The sequence below is a fragment of the Stegostoma tigrinum genome, unplaced genomic scaffold, assembly GCF_030684315.1.
Source record: "Stegostoma tigrinum isolate sSteTig4 unplaced genomic scaffold, sSteTig4.hap1 scaffold_213, whole genome shotgun sequence".
Taxonomy (NCBI): domain Eukaryota; kingdom Metazoa; phylum Chordata; class Chondrichthyes; order Orectolobiformes; family Stegostomatidae; genus Stegostoma; species Stegostoma tigrinum.
Window position 1 is genome coordinate 1 of NW_026728150.1, and position 22,992 is coordinate 22,992.

The following is a 22,992-nucleotide window of genomic DNA, read 5'->3' on the forward strand; positions in this document are numbered from 1 at the left end:
GGGGCGGAAGGAAGAAGAGGGCGGGGGGGCGGAAGGAAGAAGAGGGCGGGGCGGCGGAAGGAAGAAGAGGGCGGGGGGCGGAAGGAAGAAGAGGGCGGGGGGCGGAAGGAAGAAGAGGGCGGGGGCGAAGGAAGGGCGGAAGGAAGAACGAGGGCGGGGGGCGGAAGGAAGAAGAGGGCGGGGGGCGGAAGGAAGAAGAGGGCGGGGGGCGGGAAGGAAGAAGAGGGCGCCGGGGGGCGAAGGAAGAAGAGGGCGGGGGGGCGGAAGGAAGAAGAGGGCGGGGGGCGGAAGGAAGAAGAGGGCGGGGGGCGGAAGGAAGAAGAGGGCGGGGGGCGGAAGGAAGAAGAGGGCGGGGGGCGGAAGGAAGAAGAGGGCGGGGGGCGGAAGGAAGAAGAGGGCGGGGGGGCGGAAGGAAGAAGAGGGCGGGGGGCGGAAGGAAGAAGAGGGCGGGGGGCGGAAGGAAGAAGAGCGGGGGCGGAGAAGGCGGGGCGGAAGGAAGAAGAGGGCGGGGGGCGGAAGAAGAAGAGGGCGGGGGGCGGAAGGAAGAAGAGGGCGGGGGGCGGAAGGAAGAAGAGGGCGGGGGGGCGGAAGGAAGAAGAGGGCGGGGGGCGGAAGGAAGAAGAGGGCGGGGGGGGGCGGAAGGAAGAAGAGGGCGGGGGGCGGAAGGAAGAAGAGGGGCGGGGGGGCGGAAGGAAGAAGAGGGCGGGGGGCGGAAGGAGAAGAGGGGCGGGGGGCGGAAGGAAGAAGAGGGCGGGGGGCGGAAGGAAGAAGAGGGCGGGGGGGCGGAAGGAAGAAGAGGGCGGGGGGCGGAAGGAAGAAGAGGGCGGGGGGGCGGAAGGAAGAAGAGGGCGGGGGGCGGAAGGAAGAAGAGGGCGGGGGGCGGAAGGAAGAAGAGGGCGGGGGGCGGAAGGAAGAAGAGGGCGGGGGGCGGAAGGAAGAAGAGGGCGGGGGGCGGAAGGAAGAAGAGGGCGGGGGGCGGAAGGAAGGAAGAGGGCGGGGGGGCGGAAGGAAGAAGAGGGCGGGGGGCGGAAGGAAGAAGAGGGCGGGGGGGCGGAAGGAAGAAGAGGGCGGGGGGCGGAAGGAAGAAGAGGGCGGGGGGCGGAAGGAAGAAGAGGGCGGGGGGCGAGGAAAGAGCGAAGGAAGAGGGCGGGGGGCGGAAGGAAGAAGAGGGCGGGGGCGGAAGGAAGAAGAGGGCGGGGGGCGGAAGGAAGAAGAGGGCGGGGGCGGAAGGAAGAAGAGGGCGGGGGGCGGAAGGAAGAAGAGGGCGGGGGGCGGGAAGGAAGAAGAGGGCGGGGGCGGAAGGAAGAAGAGGGCGGGGGGCGGAAGGAAGAAGAGGGCGGGGGGCGGAAGGAAGAAGAGGGCGGGGGGCGGAAGGAAGAAGAGGGCGAGGGGGGCGGCAAGGAAGAAGAGGGCGGGGGGCGGAAGGAAGAAGAGGGCGGGGGGCGGAAGGAAGAAGAGGGCGGGGGGCGGAAGGAAGAAGAGGGCGGGGGGCGGAAGGAAGAAGAGGGCGGGGGGCGGAAGAGAAAGAAGAGGGCGGGGGGGGCGGAAGGAAGAAGAGGGCGGGGGGCGGAAGGAAGAAGAGGGCGGGGGGCGGAAGGAAGAAGAGGGCGGGGGGCGGAAGGAAGAAGAGGGCGGGGGGCGGAAGGAAGAAGAGGGCGGGGGGCGGAAGGAAGAAGAGGGCGGGGGGCGGAAGGAAGAAGAGGGCGGGGGGGCGGAAGGAAGAAGAGGGCGGGGGGGCGGAAGGAAGAAGAGGGGGGCGGGGGGGGCGGAAAGGAAGAGAGGGCGGGGGGCGGAAGGAAGAAGAGGGCGGGGGGCGGAAGGAAGAAGAGGGCGGGGGGCGGAAGGAAGAAGAGGGCGGGGGGCGGAAGGAAGAAGAGGGCGGGGGGCGGAAGGAAGAAGAGGGCGGGGGGCGGAAGGAAGAAGAGGGCGGGGGGCGGAAGGAAGAAGAGGGCGGGGGGCGGAAGGAAGAAGAGGGCGGGGGGCGGAAGGAAGAAGAGGGCGGGGGGCGGAAGGAAGAAGAGGGCGGGGGGCGGAAGGAAGAAGAGGGCGGGGGGCGGAAGGAAGAAGAGGGCGGGGGCGGAAGGAAGAAGAGGGCGGGGGGCGGAAGGAAGAAGAGGGCGGGGGGCGGAAGGAAGAAGAGGGCGGGGGGGCGGAAGGAAGAAGAGGGCGGGGGGCGGAAGGAAGAAGAGGGCGGGGGGCGGAAGGAAGAAGAGGGCGGGGGCGGAAGGAAGAAGAGGGCGGGGGGCGGAAGGAAGAAGAGGGCGGGGGGCGGAAGGAAGAAGAGGGCGGGGGGCGGAAGGAAGAAGAGGGCGGGGGGCGGAAGGAAGAAGAGGGCGGGGGGCGGAAGGAAGAAGAGGGCGGGGGGCGGAAGGAAGAAGAGGGCGGGGGGCGGAAGGAAGAAGAGGGCGGGGGGCGGAAGGAAGAAGAGGGCGGGGGGCCGGAAGGAAGAAGAGGGCGGGGGGCGGAAGGAAGAAGAGGGCGGGGGGGCGGAAGGAAGAAGAGGGCGGGGGCGGAAGGAAGAAGGGCGGGCGGAGGAGAAGAGGCGGGGGGGCGGAAGGAAGAAGAGGGCGGGGGGCGGAAGGAAGAAGAGGGCGGGGGGCGGAAGGAAGAAGAGGGCGGGGGCGGAAGGAAGAAGAGGGCGGGGGGGCGGAAGGAAGAAGAGGGCGGGGGGCGGAAGGGAAGAAGAGGGCGGGGGGCGGAAGGAAGAAGAGGGCGGGGGGCGGAAGGAAGAAGAGGGCGGGGGGCGGAAGGAAGAAGAGGGCGGGGGGCGGAAGGAAGAAGAGGGCGGGGGGCGGAAGGAAGAAGAGGGGCGGGGGGCGGAAGGAAGAAGAGGGCGGGGGGCGGAAGGAAGAAGAGGGCGGGGGGCGGAAGGAAGAAGAGGGCGGGGGGCGGAAGGAAGAAGAGGGCGGGGGGCGGAAGGAAGAAGAGGGCGGGGGGCGGAAGGAAGAAGAGGGCGGGGGGCGGAAGGAAGAAGAGGGCGGGGGGCGGAAGGAAGAAGAGGGCGGGGGGCGGAAGGAAGAAGAGGGCGGGGGGCGGAAGGAAGAAGAGGGCGGGGGCGGAAGGAAGAAGAGGGCGGGGGGCGGAAGGAAGAAGAGGGCGGGGGGCGGAAGGAAGAAGAGGGCGGGGGGCGGAAGGAAGAAGAGGGCGGGGGGCGGAAGGAAGAAGAGGGCGGGGGGCGGAAGGAAGAAGAGGGCGGGGGGCGGAAGGAAGAAGAGGGCGGGGGCGGAGGAAGAAGAGGGCGGGGGGCGGAAGGAAGAAGAGGGGCGGGGGGCGGAAGGAAGAAGAGGGCGGGGGGCGGAAGGAAGAAGAGGGCGGGGGGCGGAAGGAAGAAGAGGGCGGGGGGCGGAAGGAAGAAGAGGGCGGGGGGCGGAAGGAAGAAGAGGGCGGGGGGCGGAAGGAAGAAGAGGGCGGGGGGCGGAAGGAAGAAGAGGGCGGGGGGCGGAAGGAAGAAGAGGGCGGGGGGCGGAAGGAAGAAGAGGGCGGGGGGCGGAAGGAAGAAGAGGGCGGGGGGGCGGAAGGAAGAAGAGGGCGGGGGGCGGAAGGAAGAAGAGGGCGGGGGGCGGAAGGAAGAAGAGGGCGGGGGGCGGAAGGAAGAAGAGGGCGGGGGGCGGAAGGAAGAAGAGGGCGGGGGGCGGAAGGAAGAAGAGGGCGGGGGGCGGAAGGAAGAAGAGGGCGGGGGGCGGAAGGAAGAAGAGGGCGGGGGGCGGAAGGAAGAAGAGGGCGGGGGGCGGAAGGAAGAAGAGGGCGGGGGGCGGAAGGAAGAAGAGGGCGGGGGGCGGAAGGAAGAAGAGGGCGGGGGGGAAGGAAGAAGAGGGCGGGGGGGAAGGAAGAAGAGGGCGGGGGGGGGGAAGGAAGAAGAGGGTGGGGGGGGGACGGAAGAAGAGGGTGGGGGGGGGAAGGAAGAAGAGGGTGGGGGGGGGCAAGGAAGAAGAGGGTGGGGGGGGCAAGGAAGAAGAGGGTGGGGTGGTTGAGAGAAAGTCAGGACTGCAGGGGCCAGTCGCTGTGAGCAGGTCAGGACGGAGGGGGCAAGACGCTGTAAGCGGGTCGAGACGGAGGGGGCAAGACGCTGTGAGCGGGTCAGGCGTGCGGGGGCACAGTCCCTGATAGCGCGGCAGGCCTGCGGGGGGACAGTCCCTGTGAGCGGGAGAGGGCTGCGGGGGGACAGTCCCTGATAGCGCGGGAGAGGGCTGCGGGGGGACAGGGCCTGTGAGCGGCAGAGGACTGCGGGGGCCAGTCGCTGTGAGCGGCCGAGACGGAGGGGGCAAGACGCTGTGAGCGGGTCAGGCGTGCGGGGGGACAGTCCCTGATAGCGCGGGAGAGGGCTGCGGGGGGCCAGTGCCTGTGAGCGGCAGAGGGCTGCGGGGGCCAGTGCCTTTGAGCGGCAGAGGACTGCGGGGGCCAGTCCCTGTGAGCGGGACAGGGCTGCGGGGGCCAGTCCCTGTGAGCGGGACAGGGCTGCGGGGGACAGTCCTTGTCAGCGGGTCAGGGCTGCGGGGGCCCAGTCGTCAGCAGATGTACTCTCTGAGTAACTACACTGTTTTGAAGCTGAGAGGTCCAATGATATCAGTTAAGCCCACCTTGTTTTTGTATTGTCCACTTCTGATATATGCGCAAATGGACAACCTCACTCTCCTGCAAAGCTGCAGAATGAATAATGCTGCAATATTTGTCAACTCCCAAATGGGCGTTGATACATTCGTAAATCTCACATCAATAAACTTACCTCTCAAGGTTCTCGCCTTCTAGAACTGTTTGTACTAGTAAATAACTCAAGCGAGGATGTTTGGCAAAGTGTTTCTTTGATCTGAACTTATTTCTCAGCACCTTGCTGAAATCACGCACATCTCCACCTGATGTTGTCTAAAAATGTAAAATAAATCAAATTTAGTTAAGAATGAATAATGAACCAATCTCCTCAACTCACTCTATAATCCATGCTTTCGCTGCTAAATGTCTTTGAGGATGTAAAATTAAAGAGTCTGCAATTCTGAGAGAAAAAGTCGCTATCTTTCAGGAGGATTATGATAAAAGTTAGATATGTCTGAATGTGAATTTCGAACAATTAAGCTTGAGTTTCATAGTCATACAGCATGAAAAAAGATCCTTTGGTCCAACCAGTCTATGCTGATCACAATCCCAAACTGAACTAGTTCCACCTGCCTGTGCTTGGCCCATATCTTTCCAAACATTTCTATCATCTTTCTATCTTCTGGCTACAACGTCACCTCAACAGAATTCTCCATCTTGTGGTCAAATACTAAAACTATACAATTAAGTCATTACAAATGATACACAGATCCAGGATTCACATTAGTGGCCTTTCTGGTTGAACTGCTAATTATTTTAACAGTAGCGCATTTTCTGTCCAATTATGCCATGTATAATTACTGATCCAAAATTCATCTCATTGTGTTTTTTTTTGGTTTTTTGTATTGAGTCAAAGATGAGATCAATACATTGGTGAGAAATTATCTTGGTTTGCAGATTCAAAGTCACTATAGTCCCAGACGGGACCACAGGACTGCTCTCACAGTAGACAGAGAGATAACTGGAGATGGTTTAAATTGAAGGTTGCCACACCTCAGATGAGGAGACAGGTTGACAAGGAGACTCCTTCATAGTAACTTCAGACGGTGTAGGATTTCATGCTGTTGGTATCACTCTGAATTACAAACCAGCCAACTGAGCTAACTGGCTCCCAGGCAAAATATACAATCAGTTTGGGTAGAGATATCAACACCAAAGGAAAGTCGTCACAGCTGTGACAGTTTCAGATTCATACATCCCCTGACAGAAGATACAGGCCAGGAGAGCATCCAGTCTATAGACCAAGAGGTAATCGGATCTTCTAAGAAAGATGTTACAATAAACTGTGAATCCAATTGGCACAGGCAGCCTGGAGGATTCTTCTTATATTCACGGGATGTGGATGTTGCTGGCTAAGCCCAATTGTGAGGAATGGATGGCTGGAGGGAGGAACGGATGGCTGGAGGAGGCGGGGGGGGGGGGGAGAAGGAGCAGGACGAGGGGGGGGGAAGGAGCAGGACGAGGGGGGGGGGAAGGAGCAGGACGAGGGGGGGGGAAAGGAGCAGGACGAGGGGGGGGGGAAAGGAGCAGGACGAGGGGGGGGGGAAAGGAGCAGGACGAGGGGGGGGGGAAAGGAGCAGGACGAGGGGGGGGGAAAGGAGCAGGACGGGGGGGGGAAAGGAGCAGGACGGGGGGGGGGAAAGGAGCAGGACGGGGGGGGGAAAGGAGCAGGACGGTGGGGGGAAAGGAGCAGGACGGGGGGGGGGAAAGGAGCAGGACGAGGGGGGGGGAAAGGAGCAGGACGAGGGGGGGGGAAAGGAGCAGGACGAGGGGGGGGAAAGGAGCAGGACGAGGGGGGGGAAAGGAGCAGGACGAGGGGGGGGAAAGGAGCAGGACGGGGGGGGGGAAAGGAGCAGGACGGGGGGGGGGGAAGGAGCAAGACGGGGGGGGGGATAGGAGCAGGACGGGGGGGGGGGGGATAGGAGCAGGACGGGGGGGGGGGAGAAGGAGGAAGGGAGATGAACACAGCAGACAGGCTGACATCACCTCTACACCCAGAATATTCAGACCCTCCAGAAGCGTTTCTCCCTGCGACTCCTGAAACAGACTCTCGCAGCCATGCGCCGGCACCTCCAGGCACTGCAATCCAGCCCCAGCTCAGAGCCTCCCTCTCCCAGACCTGCACAGGACCCCTGCTGTTTTTTATCCTCCGCAGCATCCACAGACTGAACACCCAGTTCCACTCAGCTTTACTGGACACCAAAAATACGAAGTACAACCAACTCACGGGCCCCGGCCACCCACAAGAGGATTCCTGCGCCTCCCAAATCCCGAGTCTGTACCTGTCCCGCCGCCATTGACTATGAAGACACGGCCGGAAACCCCACCGATGACGTCACATCCGCCTCCGCCGGCCACAGAACTTGCGGAAACGCTGCCGCAGTCACCACTTCCAGGTACAACACCTCACACACCACCCTCACCGCAGGTTTGCCGCCCACCCCGATCCTCCCACAGCCGACGGAACCCCGCCCAAGGCCGACGGAGCCCCGCCCACGGCCGACGGAACCCCGCCCACGGCCGACGCCGACGGAACCCCGCCCACGGCCGACGACCTCATCGCTCCGCCCACAGCCAGCAACCCCAGCGGAGACAGCCACACTGAGCCCTGCCGCATGTTCACCTTCCCCCCAGACCTCCCACTGACCGAGGACGAATGGTCAGTCCTCAGTCAGGGGCTCACCTTTGTCCCCCTACAACCAAACATCAACCAATACCAGTCACGATTGTGCATAGAGCAGTTTTCCCACCGTCTTCGCCTCCATGCCTCCTTCTTCAACCGGGAGCCTAACCCTCCCTCCACTGACCCCTTCACCCTCTTCCAACACAAGTCCTCCTCCTGGACACCACCCCCAGGCCTCCTACCCTCCCTCGACCTCTCCATCTCCAACTGCCATCGAGACATTAACCGCCTCAACCTCTCCACCCCTCTCTACCCACTCCAACCTCTTCCCCGCAGAACGGGCAGCCCTCCGCTCCAACCCCAACCTCAGCATCAAACCCGCAGACAAGGGTGGCGCAGTGGTAGTATGGCGCACTGACCTCTACATCGCCGAGGGAAGACGCCAACTCTCTGACACCACCTCCTACCGCCCCCTCGATCATGACCCCACACCCGAGCATCAAAACATCATCTCCAACACCGTTCATGACCTCATCACCTCAGGGGACCTCCCACCCACCGCCTCTAACGTCATTGTTCCCCAAGCCCGCATGGCCCGTTTCTATCTCCTTCCCAACATCCACAAACCTGCCTGCCCTGGTCGACCCATGGTCTCAGCCTGTTCCTGCCCCACTGAACTCATCTCCACCTATCTGGACTCCATTTTCTTCCCTGTGGTCCAGGAACACCCTACCTACATCCGTGACACCACCCACTCCCTCCACCTCCTCCAGGACTTCCAATTCCCTAGCCCCCAACACCTCATCTTCACCATGGACGTCCAGTCCCTATACACCTGCATTCCGCATGCAGATGGCCTCCAGGCCCTCCGCTTCTTCCTGTCCCGCAGGCCCGACCAGTCCCCCTCCACCGACACCCTCATCCGCCTAGCCGAACTCGACCTCACCCTCAACAACTTCTCTTTTGACTCCTCCCACTTCATACAGACTAAGGGGGTGGCCATGGGCACCCGCATGGGCCCCAGCTATGCCTGCCTCTTTGTAGGTTACGTGGAACAGCCCCTCTTCCGCACCAACACAGGCCCCGAACCCCACCTCTTCCTCCGGTACATTGATGACTGTATCGTCGCCGCCTCTTGCTCCCCAGAGGAGCTTGAACAGTTCATCCGCTTCACCAACACCTTCCACCCCAACCTTCAGTTCACCTGGGCCATCTCCAGCACATCTCTCACCTTCCTGGACCTCTCAGTGTCTATCTCAGGCAACCAGCTTGTAACTGGTGTCCATTTCAAGCCCACCGACTCCCACAGCTACCTATAATACACCTCCTCCCACCCACCCTCCTGCAAAAATTCCATCCCCTATTCCCAATTCCTCCGCCTCCGCCGCATCTGCTCCCACGATAAGACATTCCACTCCCGCACATCCCAGATGTCCAAGTTCTTCAAGGACCGCAACTTTCCCCCACAGTGATCGAGAACGCCCTTGACCGCGTCTCCCGTATTTCCCGCAACACATCCCTCACACCCCGCCCCCGCCACAACCGCCCAAAGAGGATCCCCCTCGTTCTCACACACCACCCCACCAACCTCCGGATACAACGCATCATCCTCCGACACTTCTGCCATCTACAATCCGACCCCACCACCCAAGACATTTTTCCATCCCCACCCCTGTCTGCCTTCCGGAGACACCACTCTCTCCGTGACTCCCTTGTTCGCTCCACACTGCCCTCCAACCCCACCACACCCGGCACCTTCCCCTGCAACCGCAGGAAATGCTACACTTGCCCCCACACCTCCTCCCTCACCCCTATCCCAGGCCCCAAGATGACATTCCACATTAAGCAGAGGTTCATCTGCACATCTGCCAATGTGGTATCCTGCATCCACTGTACCCGGTGTGGCTTCCTCTACATTGGGGAAACCAAGCGGAGGCTTGGGGACCGCTTTGCAGAACACCTCCGCTCAGTTCGCAACAAACAACTGCACCTCCCAGTCGCAAACCATTTCCACTCCCCCTCCCATTCTTTAGATGACATGGCCATCATGGGCCTCCTGCAGTGCCACAATGATGCCAGCCACCCAAAGGTTGCAGGAACAGCAACTCATATTCCTCCTGGGAACCCTGCAGCCTAATGGTATCAATGTGGACTTCACCATTTTCAAAATCTCCCCTTCCCCCACCGCATCCCAAAACCAGCCCAGTTCGTCCCCTCCCCACACTGCACCACACAACCAGCCCAGCTCTTCCCCTCCACCCACTGCATCCCAAAACCAGTCCAACCTGTCTCTGTCTCCCTAACCTGTTCTTCCTCTCACCCATCCCTTCCTCCCACCCCAAGCCGCACCCCCATCTACCTACTAACCTCATCCCACCTCCTTGACCTGTCCGTCTTCCCTGGACTGACCTCTCCCCTCCCTACCTCCCAACCTATACTCTCTCCACCTATCTTCTTTTCTCTCCATCTTCGGTCCGCCTCCCCCTCTCTCCCTATTTATTCCAGAACCCTCACCCCATCCCCGTCTCTGATGAAGGGTCTAGGCCCGAAACGTCAGCTTTTGTGCTCCTCAGATGCTGCTGGGCCTGCTGTGTTCATCCAGCCTCACATTTTATTATCTTGGATTCTCCAGCATCTGCAGTTCCCATGATCTCTGACATCAGCTTCCCTGCGTCTCTGATGCTGCTTGTCCTGCTGTGTTCATCCACATCAACACCTTGTTACCCCCCATTCTCCTTTGTTTGTGTTTTCTTGCTCTTCCTCCCTCCCTCTGATTCTCACCCCCTCTCTCACCTCTGCTGGCTCTAATTTCACTCCCTTGTCATGTTCCCTTATTTCCATCTTTCTGTCCCTTCTCTCTCTCTCTCCGCCCACAAACTCACTCTGGCTTTATTCACAGAGAGTACAAGAGGAAAGGAAACCAAAGCACGCAGCGCCTTCGGCTGAGAGAGAAATGAAGAAATGCCGGAGATTTTCCAAACCCTGACGCAGGGGTTGCCTCTCTCTCTCTTGACAGTCTCTGTGACTGCCCCATCAAACCCCACACCCATTCCCGTCCCATGGTGTCTCTCCACAAACCCACCTCCGGGTGGAAATGCAAACACAAGTTGCTGGAAATGCTCAGCATCTGTGAAGAAAAAGTCCCGAGGTAGCGTTTTGGGTGCGATGACCCTTTCCCTCAGAGCTCCGGCTAGAAATGCTCCAGCCTCTGAGACAGGGTCCCCTTGAGGTCGGAGAGCTGCGGCTCCATCTCGGCTGTTCGCTTGGCATCAGGAGCTCCCCTCAGCCCCAGGAAGGGGTATGATCACCCCCTAACCTTATACTGACAGTGGTTGTGTCCTTCCCTCATCCCCGGGAGCCCCTCCTGCCTTCTCACCTTGTCGCCCGGGTGCTATTCGACTACGGAGGGCTGTGCGATAAAGAACCTACTTCCCACAGCAGCAGGGGGAGGGGGCATCCCTTCACTCCTAAAACACCCCCTCCCATCCAATCTTGTGGCAATGGCTGTTCGGCTGCAGAAAGCGGCGCTGCCCGTGACCCCAAACCTCCCTGCAACACCCCTCTCCTAATCCGACCCTTTTGCAGTAGCTGTAGGCCACTCAGTCACTGGGCTGTACAATAGTGACTCTCCCCATGTCCACTCACTTCCAGGACGGCTATCGTCCAACCCCGACCCCATCCCATCCGCCTCCTTCCCTTTACCATGTGGTACGAGAGCTGCAGGCTGGTCGGCTACGGAAACCCGCGCAAGGCTGGATAATAGACACCCTCCCAATGTCCCCAGCCTTCCCCTCACCCGGGGAGGGGAATTCTCACCCCCAAAACATCCATTCCCAACACTTCGCTTTGGGATAGGAGCGGCGCACGATGTGAAACAGGGACCGTGCTCATGTCCCCAATCCTCCCTTCACCCCAAACCACCACCCCCAGCTTACCTTGCAGTAGGACATAGTTGTAGGCTGCTCAGCTACGGAAGGCGTCGCGGACCCGCGGCCGGGTGCTCGGGGAGCGCGGGCTCGGTGCCAGGCAGCTGTGCCCAGGCGCCGGGTGAAGAGGCCTTCTCCCACCTTGGATCCCCGCTCCCGACGCAGGGCCGAGCCACTGAGCAGCGAGCGCTCCAGCAGCCCGGATGCCTGCTCCCAGCCCGGTGGTCATGCTGGAGGCCGCTGGAGAACATGAGGTTGTAGGGGTCCGGGAGCGTGGTGCGATTATCCCCGCTGCCGAACAGCTGGGTCCTCAGAACCCTCCTGGGAAAAGGGATCCAGACAGCGGACTCGTCGCCGAGGGAGATCGGGGGAAAGGCGTGAGTAGGAACAGGAGAGGAAGGGGATTTACTGAGAGGGAGAAAGAGACAGACTCTGTGTGTGTGTGTGTGTGTGTGTCTCTGTGTGTGTGTGAGAGAGAGAGAGAGGGGATTAGAAATGCAGTCTGATTGCGGATGGGTTGGGTTTAAATAGAGATTTTTAAACTTCGTTCAAAAAAACTCACAATGCTCCCTGCAGAGCGGGTGGAGAGGCTCGGATAGAGAGGAAGAGAGACACATGGGGGCGGGGGAGAGGCGACAGAGAGAGGTTCACAGGGAGAGATGGAGAGACAGGGGAGACAGTGGAGAGAGAACGGCAGAAGCACACACAGAGGGAGCCAGATACAAGACGAGAGATCGAGAGGGGCGCACACAGAGACCAAAGAGACAGAGTGAGAGAGGAGAGAGACAGAAGTGCACAGCGAGGTGGGAGAGACAGAGACACAGAGTGAGGCACACACAGAGAGATGGAGAGACAGAGATTGTGTGTGTGGCGGGGGGTGGGTTTGGAGAAAATGGGAGAGAGAGAGAGACAGAGTCGTCGAGTTGTACAGCAGGGAAACAGACCCTTCAGTCCAACTCCTCCAGGCCGACCAGACACCGTAACTGACTAGTTCTGTTTGCCAGCCTGGAGCCCATATCCCTCCAGCCCCTTCCTATTCATGTGTCCCTGCAGGTGACTTCTCAATACTGTGAGTATAACAGCCTCTGTCACTCCTCTGGCAGTTCATGCCACACACAAACTACACTCGGGAGAACACGTTGGCGCCAAATCCCCCTCCCATCCTCTGAGAAAAGGAACTGGAAATGACATCACCAACCCAAGGAAACCGGAACACTTAAAGAGAAGGCGGGACCTAACTCCAGCGCTTCCCCGGATGCTCCCTGAAGATTTTACCCGGAATGGTGCCGAAACGTCTGCAAACTAACCTTCCAGCTCAGTGAGCAATCTTACATCCAGAACCTCAACCCTGAGCTACAAATCTTCTCAAAACTCGATAATGCTTTGCCACTTGATTAACAGGTGCATCCTTTTTTAAAAAAAAAATAAACTTTTTTTGCTGGATGTATGACTGACTGGCCAGTGTTTATTGTCCTTCCTTAACTGAGCCTTGGGAGCTCTGCAGACCAATGCTATCAACGTGGATTTCACAAGCTCCAAAATCTCCCCTCCCACCACTGCATCCCAAAACCAGCCCAGCTCGTCCCCTAATCTGTTCTTCCTCTGACCGATCCCCTCCTCCCAGCTCAAGCCAAACCCCCATTCCCGACCTCCAAACCTCTTCCCGCCCCCTTGACCTGTCCGTCCTCCCCAGACTGACCTAACCCCTCCCTACCTCCACACCCACACTCACCTCTACTGGCTTCATGTCCGCCCCTTTTACTTAAGACCAGAAGACATCGGAGTGGAAGTAGGGCCATTCGGCCCATCAAGTCCACTCAACCATTTAAATCATGGCTCAGGGGCATTTCAACTCCACTTCCCTGAACTCTCCCCGTTGCCCTTGATTCCTCGTGAGATCAAGAATTAGTCAATCTCTGCCTCGAAGGCATCCAACGTCCTGGCCCCGACTGCACTCCGTGGCAATGATTTCCACAAGCCCGCCACTCTCTGGCTTTTCAATTGTCATCTCATTTCCGTTTCAAATTTACCCCCTCTAATTTTAAGGCTGTGCCCACGGGTCCTAGTCTCCCGGCCTCATGGAAACAACTTCCTAGCGTCCACCACTTCCGAGGCAGACATTATGTTGTAAGTTTCTATTAGATCTCCCCTCAACCTTCTAAACTCTGATGAGTACAATCCCAGGATCCTTAGCCGTTCATCATATGTCAAACCCACCACTCCAGGGATCATCCGTGTGAATCTCCGCTGGACACGCTCCAGGGCTAGTATGTCCTTTCTGAGGTGTGGGGCTCAAAATTGGACATGGTATTCTAAATGGGGCCTAACTAGAGCTTTATAAAGCCTCAGAAGCACATCGCTGCTTTTATATTCCAACCCTCTTGCGATAAAGGACAACATTACATTCGCTTTCTTAATTACGGACTCTACCTGCAAGTTAACCTTTAGAGAATCCTGGACCAACACTTCTAGATTCCTTTGTACTTGAGCTTTACGAATTTTCTCACCATTTAGAAAATAGTCCATGCCCGTATTCTTTTTACCAAAGTGCAAAACCCCACATTGAATTTCATCAGCCATTTCCTGGACCACTCTCCTAAACTGTCTAACTCTTTCTGCCGCTTCTCCACCTCCTCAGTACCACCTGCCTGTCCACCTATCTTCGTATCATCGGAAAACTTCGCCAGAATGACCCCGGTCCCTTCATCCAGATCATCAATACGTAAGGTGTACAGCTGCGGCCCCGACACCGAAACCTGCGACACCAATCGTCACCGGTTGCCATGCCGAAAAACAGCCTTTTATCCCAACTCTCTGCCTTCTGTCAGACAGCCAATCCTCAATCCAAGCCAGTAGCTCATCTCGAACACCATGGGCCCTCACCTTGCTCAGCAGCCTCCCGTGAGACACTTACGTAAGGCCTTTTGGAAGTCTAGATAGATAACATCCACTGGGTTTCCCTGGGCTAACATACTTGTTACCTCTTCAAAGAATTCTAACAGGTTTGGCAGGCACGACCTCCCCTTACTACATCCATGCTGACTTGTTCTAATCTGACCCTGCACTTCCAGGAATTTCAAAATCTCATCCTTGACAATGATTCAAGAATTTTATTAACTACCGAAGTCAGGTTAATCGGCCTGTAATTTTCCATCTTTTGCCTTGATTCTTTCTTAAACAAGGGGGTTCCAACATCAATTTTCCAATCATCTGGGACTTACCCTGACTCCAGGGACTTTTGAAAGATCACATCCAAAGCCTCTGCTATTTCCTCAGCCACCTTCCTCAGAACTCTAGGATGTAGCCCTTCGGGGCCAGGAGATTTTGCAATTTTTAGACCTTTTAGCTTTTCTAGCACTTTCTCTTTTGTAATGCCTACCGTACTCAACTTTGCCCCCTGACTCTCCCTAAGTGTTGGCATACTACTCATGTCTTCCACTGTGAAGACTGACGCAAAGTACTTATTAAGTCCTTCAGCTACTTCCTTATCTCCCATCACTAGCCTTCCAGCATCAATTTGGAGCGGCCCAGTGTCTACTTTTGCCTCATGTTTGTTTCTTATGTATTGGAAGAAGCTTTCACTGTGATTTCTAATATGACTAGCTAGCCTACCTTCATATTTGATCCTCTCCTTCCTTATTGCTCGTCTGTCTCCTCTGCACCTATCTTCCCCTCTGTCCATCTTCAATCTGCCTTCCCCCTCTCCCTGTTTATTTCAGAACTGTCTCCTCCTCCCTCTTTTCTGATGAAGGGTCTCTGCCCGAAATGTCAGCTTTTGTGTTCCTGAGATGCTGCTTGGCCTGCTGTGTTCATCCAGCTCCACACTTTGTTATCTTGGATTCTCCAGCATCTGCAGTTCCCATTTTCTTTTTATTTTGGGGGCAGCTGCTGTCAATACCCACCCAAACAAAAGCTTCATTTGTCATTTTCAAAATTGGTAATAGCCCACAATCTGCTGAGTGAACAAAAAAAGTACCCATTTGCCTGTGACTCTCAGATGGATTTCTTTCCGATTTGTTTATTCTTTAATGAGACATAGCTGTTGCTGATTGTCCAGCATGAACTGACTTCTTGAACAGCTTCATGTTGCTGTCCAGAGACCCACAATGCTGTTCCAAAAGAGATTACGAAGATTGACTCAGTAACTACCATTCATTTCCAAATAAGTTTGTGAGTAGCTTGGAGGTGATTTTTACGAGGGTTAGTGCTACCATGTCTGATGTCCTTGCCCTTGAAGATGAGTTTTCTAAGTCTGGAAAGGTGTGCGTCAGAATAGTGGGTAAAAAATGTGGCAGTGCATCTTGTACAGGGACACATTATTGTCTCTTGGAGTTGGCTGTGGAGAGAATGGATACGGTGCCAATCAAGGGGCTGCTTTGGCCTAGACTCAAGATTGTTTTCAGTGTTGTTGGATCTGCACCGTCATTGACACACTTCTGACTTGAGAATTGGAGGAGGGCTGCAGGCTTCGGAGTGTCAGCAGTTTCTACATCAAATCGCAGAGTCGTCTTGCTTTGTCTCTGAGTCTGTGGCCCCGAGTGATATCTAAAACCAGGTCATCTCTCTTGTGAGCTTGTTATTCTAAACTGGACATTGCGGTTTCTTTACTCAGAGAGTAGTAAGGGAATGGAATGCTTTGCTTGCAACGGTAGTAGATTCGCCAACTTTCGGTACATTTAAGTCGTCATTGGATAAGCACATGGACATACATGGAATAGTGTAGGTTAGATGGGCTTCAGATCGGCATGACAGGTCGGCACAACATCGAGGGCCGAACGGCCTGAACTGCGCTGTAATGCTCTATGTTCTAATGGTCTCTTCATTATAGAAAAGAGGTGATTGCATTTGAGCATGTGTGGAGGACATTCATCAGGATGTTCAGAGGGAGTGAAGCATTTTAACTCGATGGAGAGTCTGGATAAGTTTGAGATAACAGGAACTGTCAATGCTGGAGTCTGAGATAACACAGCATGGAGCTGGAGGAACACTGCAGGCCAGGCAGCATCACTGTTTTATCTGGATAAGGTTGGCTTGTTTTCTTCCGAATAGGGAAGGTTGAAGAAGGTCCTGAAAAAATGGTCTGCATTCTGATGGGTCTCGGCGAGGGAAGCAGAACGACCATTCATGGGGTAGGAGGTCGGGGGGGCGGGGGGACGGGGGGGAAGAGATACATACATTTAAGCTAAAAGGCTCAGAAGGAATTTCAGGAAAGAAAAGACACCCAGAAGGTGCTGGGGGTTTGGAATTCATTGTCTGGGACTTTAGTTGAGGTGGTGGATAATCTTTTCACATTGAAGAAAAAGGGTTGGTACAGCACTTAAAATGAAATAACATTCAAGGCAACGGGCCTATTGCTAAAACATGAGCCGAATGTGAACTTAGTGTGGCTTCAGTGGTTACAGACACAATGGAATGAAGTGCTTGTTCAATTCACACAGATGATCCCTGGAATGGTAGGCTTCACCTACGATGAATGGCTAAGGATCCTGGGATTGTACTCACTACAGTTTAGAAAGTTGAGGGGAGAACTGATAAAAACTTACAAGATAATGTATGGTTCAGAAGAGGTGGACGCTAGGAGGTTGTTTCCGTTAGCAGGGGAGACGAGGACCCGTGGGCACAGCCTTAAAATTCGAGGGGTTCAATTTAAAACTGAAATCAGACGACATTTCTTCAGGCAGAAAGTGGTGGGCTTGTGGAATTCATTGCCGCAGAGTGCAGTGCAGGCCGGGATGTTGGACGCCTTCAAGGCAGAGATCGACAAATTCTTGATCTCAAAAGTAATCAAGGGCTACGCGGAGAGTGCAGGGAAGTGGTGTAAAAATGCCCATCAGCCATGATTTAAATGGTGGAGTGGACTTGATGGGGCGAATGGCCTTACCTCCACTCCTATGTCTCATGGCCTTATGGTCTAATTCTGGAGAATTCTCTTATTCTATGATTCTGGAGCAGGGGACAGTGAGTGGACAGCACAGGACAGTTCACCTTACTTCTCCTTTACCAATCTTCTATCTGCCTCCCCACTTCTCCCTATTTTTTTCAGAATCCCCTTCTCCTCCCCCATTTTTGAAGAAGGGTCTCGACCCGAAACGTCAGCTTTCTTGCTTCTCTGATGCTGCTCGGCCCGCTGTGTTCATCCAGTTCTACACCTTGTTCTCTCAGATTCTCCAGCATTGGCAAGTTCCTACTATCTCTTGAGGAAGCTTACTTGTTTTTGCACCCAAACTGTGGTGAGAATGTGGAACGCACCGCCTGTGTGGGTGGTAGAGTCAGAAACCATGATAACATTTAACAAGTCTTTGATTGGGCATTTGCGATGCCAAGGCATACAAGGCTCTGGGTCGAGAGCTGGGAAATGTGATGAGAATAGTTCGGGACTTGCATCTTGTGAGGGCACATACAATTTGCTGAAGGGTCTGTTCCATTGCCATAGCACTCTATTATGCTGTCCCTCAATGATCCTATGACAAGTAAGTGAAGGTTTACAGAAACAGATAGTTTTCAAGGACAATGCCAAGAGGAAAAGTGATGCACAGGCAAAGTGCATGTAAGAATTTAACCAAGGATTAACACCATTGAAGAACTGGAATTTGTGCCAATGCACCAAACCTGCAGATGAAAATGCAGTGTCCAGTTTGATTGCAAACTGCAACAACCACCAGTTAGGAACATGATCAATGGAAATATCTGAATGCCTGTTGTTATGATCTCAAGCATTGACCTGCGTCGAGTGAAATCCACCACCATAGTTCTGTTGCATCGTTGGCCACCTCGCAATCCGTGTTGCATAGTCAATATCATTCCTTGACAATGCTTGAAGCAAGGCATAAGCAGTGGTTTCCACAGTCATCGCAGAAGCCTGTGCTGCTTCAATTGGATACGGCTTCTCGTCCTCCAACAATGGAGGCTTTCCAGTTACCAACATCAGAATCTGTCATTTGTTAAAGGGATTAGCTGAGAATAAAGTTTACATCATATAGATTTTTGTTTGCATTTCACCAACACAACAATGGTTTTGCTGGTCAAGATCCAGCATTATCTCACCACTGATGTCTATAACATTCTCCATACTTTCCGCTCAGTGATGGGTCCTTTTTTTTGGGAAAAATAGGCACCTTCGAATGCAAATGAATCAAGATGAGCTTTAGTTTCTCATCAGGCTACATGGCAGTTATTACAAGATGTTCTGAACAAAAGGTGAAGGAGCAGATGAAACCATTCACCAGTCTGGATGATCTTCTTGCCCTCATCCTGAGGAGGCATCACAGATCTTAACTTACACGCAATTCAAATTATTTCATGCAATGACAAGACTGAATGTTCTGGATACTGCAAATGCCATGGCACCTGGCAGCATCCCACAAATTGTACTGGAACAATGTGCCCCAAGGTCGCCACACCAACAGTAAATGTTTTCCAGTACATTTTTAAACACTTGCGACACTCACATTTCAGAGAAAGATGACCTATCATGTAATAGTCAGACAAATTGTGCTGACCAATTATGGCCTCAATGTATTCTCAATCATCAGCAAAGTAATGCAACATCTGGATGACAGTGCTGTCAAACAGCTGCACACTTAGGTTCAGTTTACTTTTCGTCATGCTACACTTCTCATAACCTCATTCAGGATTTACCACAAATACAATCAGAGATCCTGAGCTTGAAAAGGAAGGAAAGTGCAATCTGTCATTTCCACCAAGGCAACTTCTGATTGAATGTGGTGTGAAGCAGAGGAATAGGAAGTTGAGTCAGTGGCATTCACTGGATACCTGCACTGGTTGAAGTCACGTCTTCACATGAACCAAAGTGGAGACATGAATGTTCATTGAATATTGTCCAGGTGTCCAGCAGAATTCATGACTTTTCCAACAGTGAAGTCAACGATGAGAAAATACAGTGAGACTTGGACAACGATCAGGCTTGGCCTGATAAAGGATAAGTAACATTTGCACCATACAAGTGCGAAGCAGCAATCAGCTCCAACAAGAGCGAATATGACCATATCACAAAATTCCATGTCCTTACCCTCACATCATCCTTACATTTTTTTAAATGTGCAAGTGTTATCCAAGCCATGCAGGGTAATGGGCCAGGTGTTGGAAATGAGGTTAGAACAATTCAGTCCTTGTCTTTGACTCTCACAGAATCCGTGAGCTTAAGAATTTAATTCTCCTGTACTGTAGCCCACTGAGGTGCTTGGCTATCCACTTAATCAAGGTTAACACTGATCTAAAACTAAACTGGAACGGTTATATAATCAGCAGCTGCCAGGTCCGTGGTACAAACCGCCCTGCTGTGGGACAGGGTCAGGCAAATCCAAGTGAGTGATAGTGGTTGGAGACTCATTCGTTGGGGGCATAGTTTCTGTAGCCACATTTGAGATACCAGGGCTGTGTGTTGCTTCCCTGGTACCAAGGTCAAGGACATCTCTGAGTGGTTGCAAGAAATTCTTAAGGGGGAGGGTGAGCAGCCAGAGGCCATTGTGCACATTGTTACCAATGACGTAGGTAGAAGGAGGGATGCGATCCTGTGGACTGTGTACAAGGAGTTAGCAAAGAGGCTGAAAGGCAGGACCTAGAGGGTAATAATTTATGGGTTGCCACGAGTGCCACATGTTAGTGAGTTAAGTCAGAGAAAGATAGGTGAGATGAATGCATTGGTTAAGGAGCTGGTACTGGGGGTAGGCTTTCAGGTTCATGGATAATTGCGACCGCTTCTTGGGCAAGGGGTGACCTGTGTAAGAGGGATGGGTTGCACCTAAACTGAACGGGAACAAATACCTTCACAGGGAGGTTTGCTAGTGCTACTTGGGAGGATTTAAAGACTGGCAGGCAGCTGGGAACCAGAGCAGCAGGTCAGCAAGTAGATGAATTGATGGCAGGTACATGCTAGGACCAATAAATCAGAAAAGAATGGCAGTCAGAGACAGGTACATGAACATGATGGCACGAACAAGCTGAAATATGTTTATTTCACTGCAAGGAGTATTACAGGTAAGGCAGATGAGCTTCGAGCCTGGATCAGTACATGGGACTCTGATGTTGAGGCCATTACAGAGGCTTGGTTGAGACAGAGACCGGACTGGGTGCTCAATGTTCCAGGGTTTCATTGCTTTAGACAAGATAGAGGGGAAGATAAAAGAAGGAGGTGCACTCCTAACCTGTGGGAAATGTTACATCTGTACCTAGAAAGGACATTCTGGAGGGCTTGCCCACTGAGGCAACAGAGGTAGCGTTCAAAAATAAGATAGACACAATCACTCTGATCAGATTAAACTAATAGCCTGCTCCCCTGTTGCCACTGACACACTGAGGAACAACTATGTAGGCAGCTTTTGAAACGATGCACTAACTCAGAGTTGTCACAGTCAGTGAATTTAACCTCCCCGGTATTGACTGGGACTCGCTTACAACAAGAGTTTAAATGAGGCTGAATTTGTTAAGTCTATCCAAGAGAGTTTCTTGACACAGTATGTGGATAGAAGATGGGCCATACTGGACTTTGTCCTGGTCAGGTAACTGGTGAGAAGGGTGGGAAAGCATTTTGGAAATAGTGATCACAACTCCTTAAATTTTAAGATTGCTATGAAGAAGTATAAGTCAGGACCTTGGGGGAGATCAATTATATCAATTTTAGGTAGGAGCTGGGGAGTGTTAATTGGGAGGAGCTGTCACATTTGCCATATGGGAATTGTTTAAAGGCCTGCTTATGAGTTGAGGATCAGGAAGGAGGAAGGACAAGGATGGCAAGGTAAAAGACCCTTGGATAATTGGGGAGGTTGTGAAGTTAGTCAAAAGGGAAAAACAAAAATATGTCAGGTTTAGGAAGCTAAAATCGAACAGGGCTGACATAAAGAAAGCAGAAAAAGAAAGGCGATCAAATGACCTTGGCAAGGAGGGTTGAAGGAAATCCCAAGGCATTCTGTGCATACATCTAAAACAAGGGGATAAATAGCAAGAAGGTACGACCATTCAGGATAAAGGAGGGAACTTGTGTTTGGAAGCAGAGGATGTGGGCAAGATCCTAAATTAAGTCCGTGCATCACTATTCACTCAGGCGAAGGGTGTGGAGGATAGTGGGATTTGTGTGGAGCATGCTCATATGATAACAGCATTTTGAAATCAAGAAAGAGCATTAAGGTGGATAAGTCCTCAGGACCCAATGGTATCTCCTCAAGGTTTTTGAGCGAGGTGAGAGAAGAGATTGTCGGGGCATTCAGCAATATCTTTGTATCCTTGGTAGCCACTGGAGGGGTACTGGAGGATTAGCAAGTTGCTAAACGTTCTTCTTCTGTTCAAGAAGGGAAATAGGGTCAATCCAGGAAACTCTCGACTCGCGAGTTTCTCATCGTTCATTGGAAGCTATTGGAGAGAATTCTTAGGGATTGTATTTATCTGTATTTGGAGCAGCATGGCCTCATTCGGGACAGTCAGCATGGCTTTGTGCAGGGCAGGTCATGTCTTACTAACTTGACTGAATTTTTTGAGGAGGTGACGAATGTGATCAATGAAGGTAGAGCAGTGGATATTGTTGACATGGATTTTAGCAATGCTTTCAACAAGGTGCCTCATGATAGGATCATCCAGAAAATTAAGATGCACCGAGTCAATGGTGGCTTGGATGCTTGGATTCACAACTGGCTTGCCCAGAGAAGACAGAGGCAAGAGGTGGAATGGTGCTTTTCAGGCTGTAGATCCAGGACGATTGGTGTTCCGCAGGGATCTGTGCTGGGACCTCTGCTGTTTGTGGTCTATACAAAATGACTGAGGTGAAAATATAGATGGATGGGTTAGCAAGTTTGCAGACAATAGAATGATTGGGAGAATCAGGATGAGTGTCGACGTCATAAAAGGATACAGATCAGTTGCAGAAACGGCAAGTGGATTTTAATCCATTAAATGTGAGATGCTCCACTTTGGGAAATCAACTATTACAGAAAAATATACAGTTAATGGCACCCCTCAGTGCAGAATTGTTAAGGTGGGGATGCAGGTGCACTCAATCTGTTCATTGAGAACTATCGACGTGATATCACCTCAATTTCTCTGTTCCCTGCACCAAACCCAACCTACGTCCTGCCCAACTGACTGCCCTCCACGCACTCATATCTCACCCTGACTTTGTGATTAAGCCTGCCGATAAGGCGGTGCTGTTGTGGTCTGGTGACCTGAAGTCTACCTTGCAGAGGCTGAGCGCCAGCTCTCAGATACCTCCTCCGACTTCTCCTGGACCATGACCGCACCGGGCCATTGTATCTACTACAGTCACTGATCTTGGTCTATCTGGTGATCTTCCCCCTCTGTTTCCAAGCTGAAAGGCCACAGCTCCCCACAGGTTGCTCCTACGTCCCCCTAAAAATCCACAAATGAGACTGTCCTGGCAGACCCATTGTTTCAGCCTGTTCCTGCCCCACAGAACTCATCTCTTCCGACCTTGACTCAATCTTCTGTCCCCTGGTCCAAGCACTGCCCACGTACATCCAGAAATACTCTGATAGTTTACGCAGTTTTAAAAACATCAGTTTGCCGGTTCCAGCTGCGTCCTCTTTACCATGAACGTGTAATTCCTTTACACATCCATTCCCCACCAGGAGGTTCTTAGGGCTGTCCCCTTCTTCTTGGAGCAAAGACCTGAACATGCCCCTCCCACAACCACCCTCCTCCACTTGGTCGACCTCATCCTCACCCTCAACAACTTGTTGTTTAACTCCTCTCATTTTCTTCGGGTAAGAGGAGCAGCTCCGGGCACCTGCGTGGGCCCGAGTTCAACCTGTCTCTTCACGGGGTACGTGGAACATTCCCACCCACAACACTTTCTCCGATACATCAATGATATCATCCGGCTGCTTCTCT

The 22,992-nt window shown here is 53.9% G+C and overlaps 1 protein-coding gene across 1 annotated transcript in view; it reads right to left on the reverse strand.

Annotated features, from left to right (window-relative positions):
• Nucleotides 1-4,728: 4,728 nt before the first annotated feature.
• The window catches only part of LOC132207930 (complement C4-like), a 123,781-nt gene continuing 105,517 nt past the window's right edge, over nucleotides 4,729-22,992 (reverse strand). The window contains exon 9 of the mRNA XM_059643743.1: nucleotides 4,729-4,860. The gene's annotated coding sequence lies outside the window, so the exon portion shown is untranslated. The remainder of the gene's footprint in view (nucleotides 4,861-22,992) is intronic.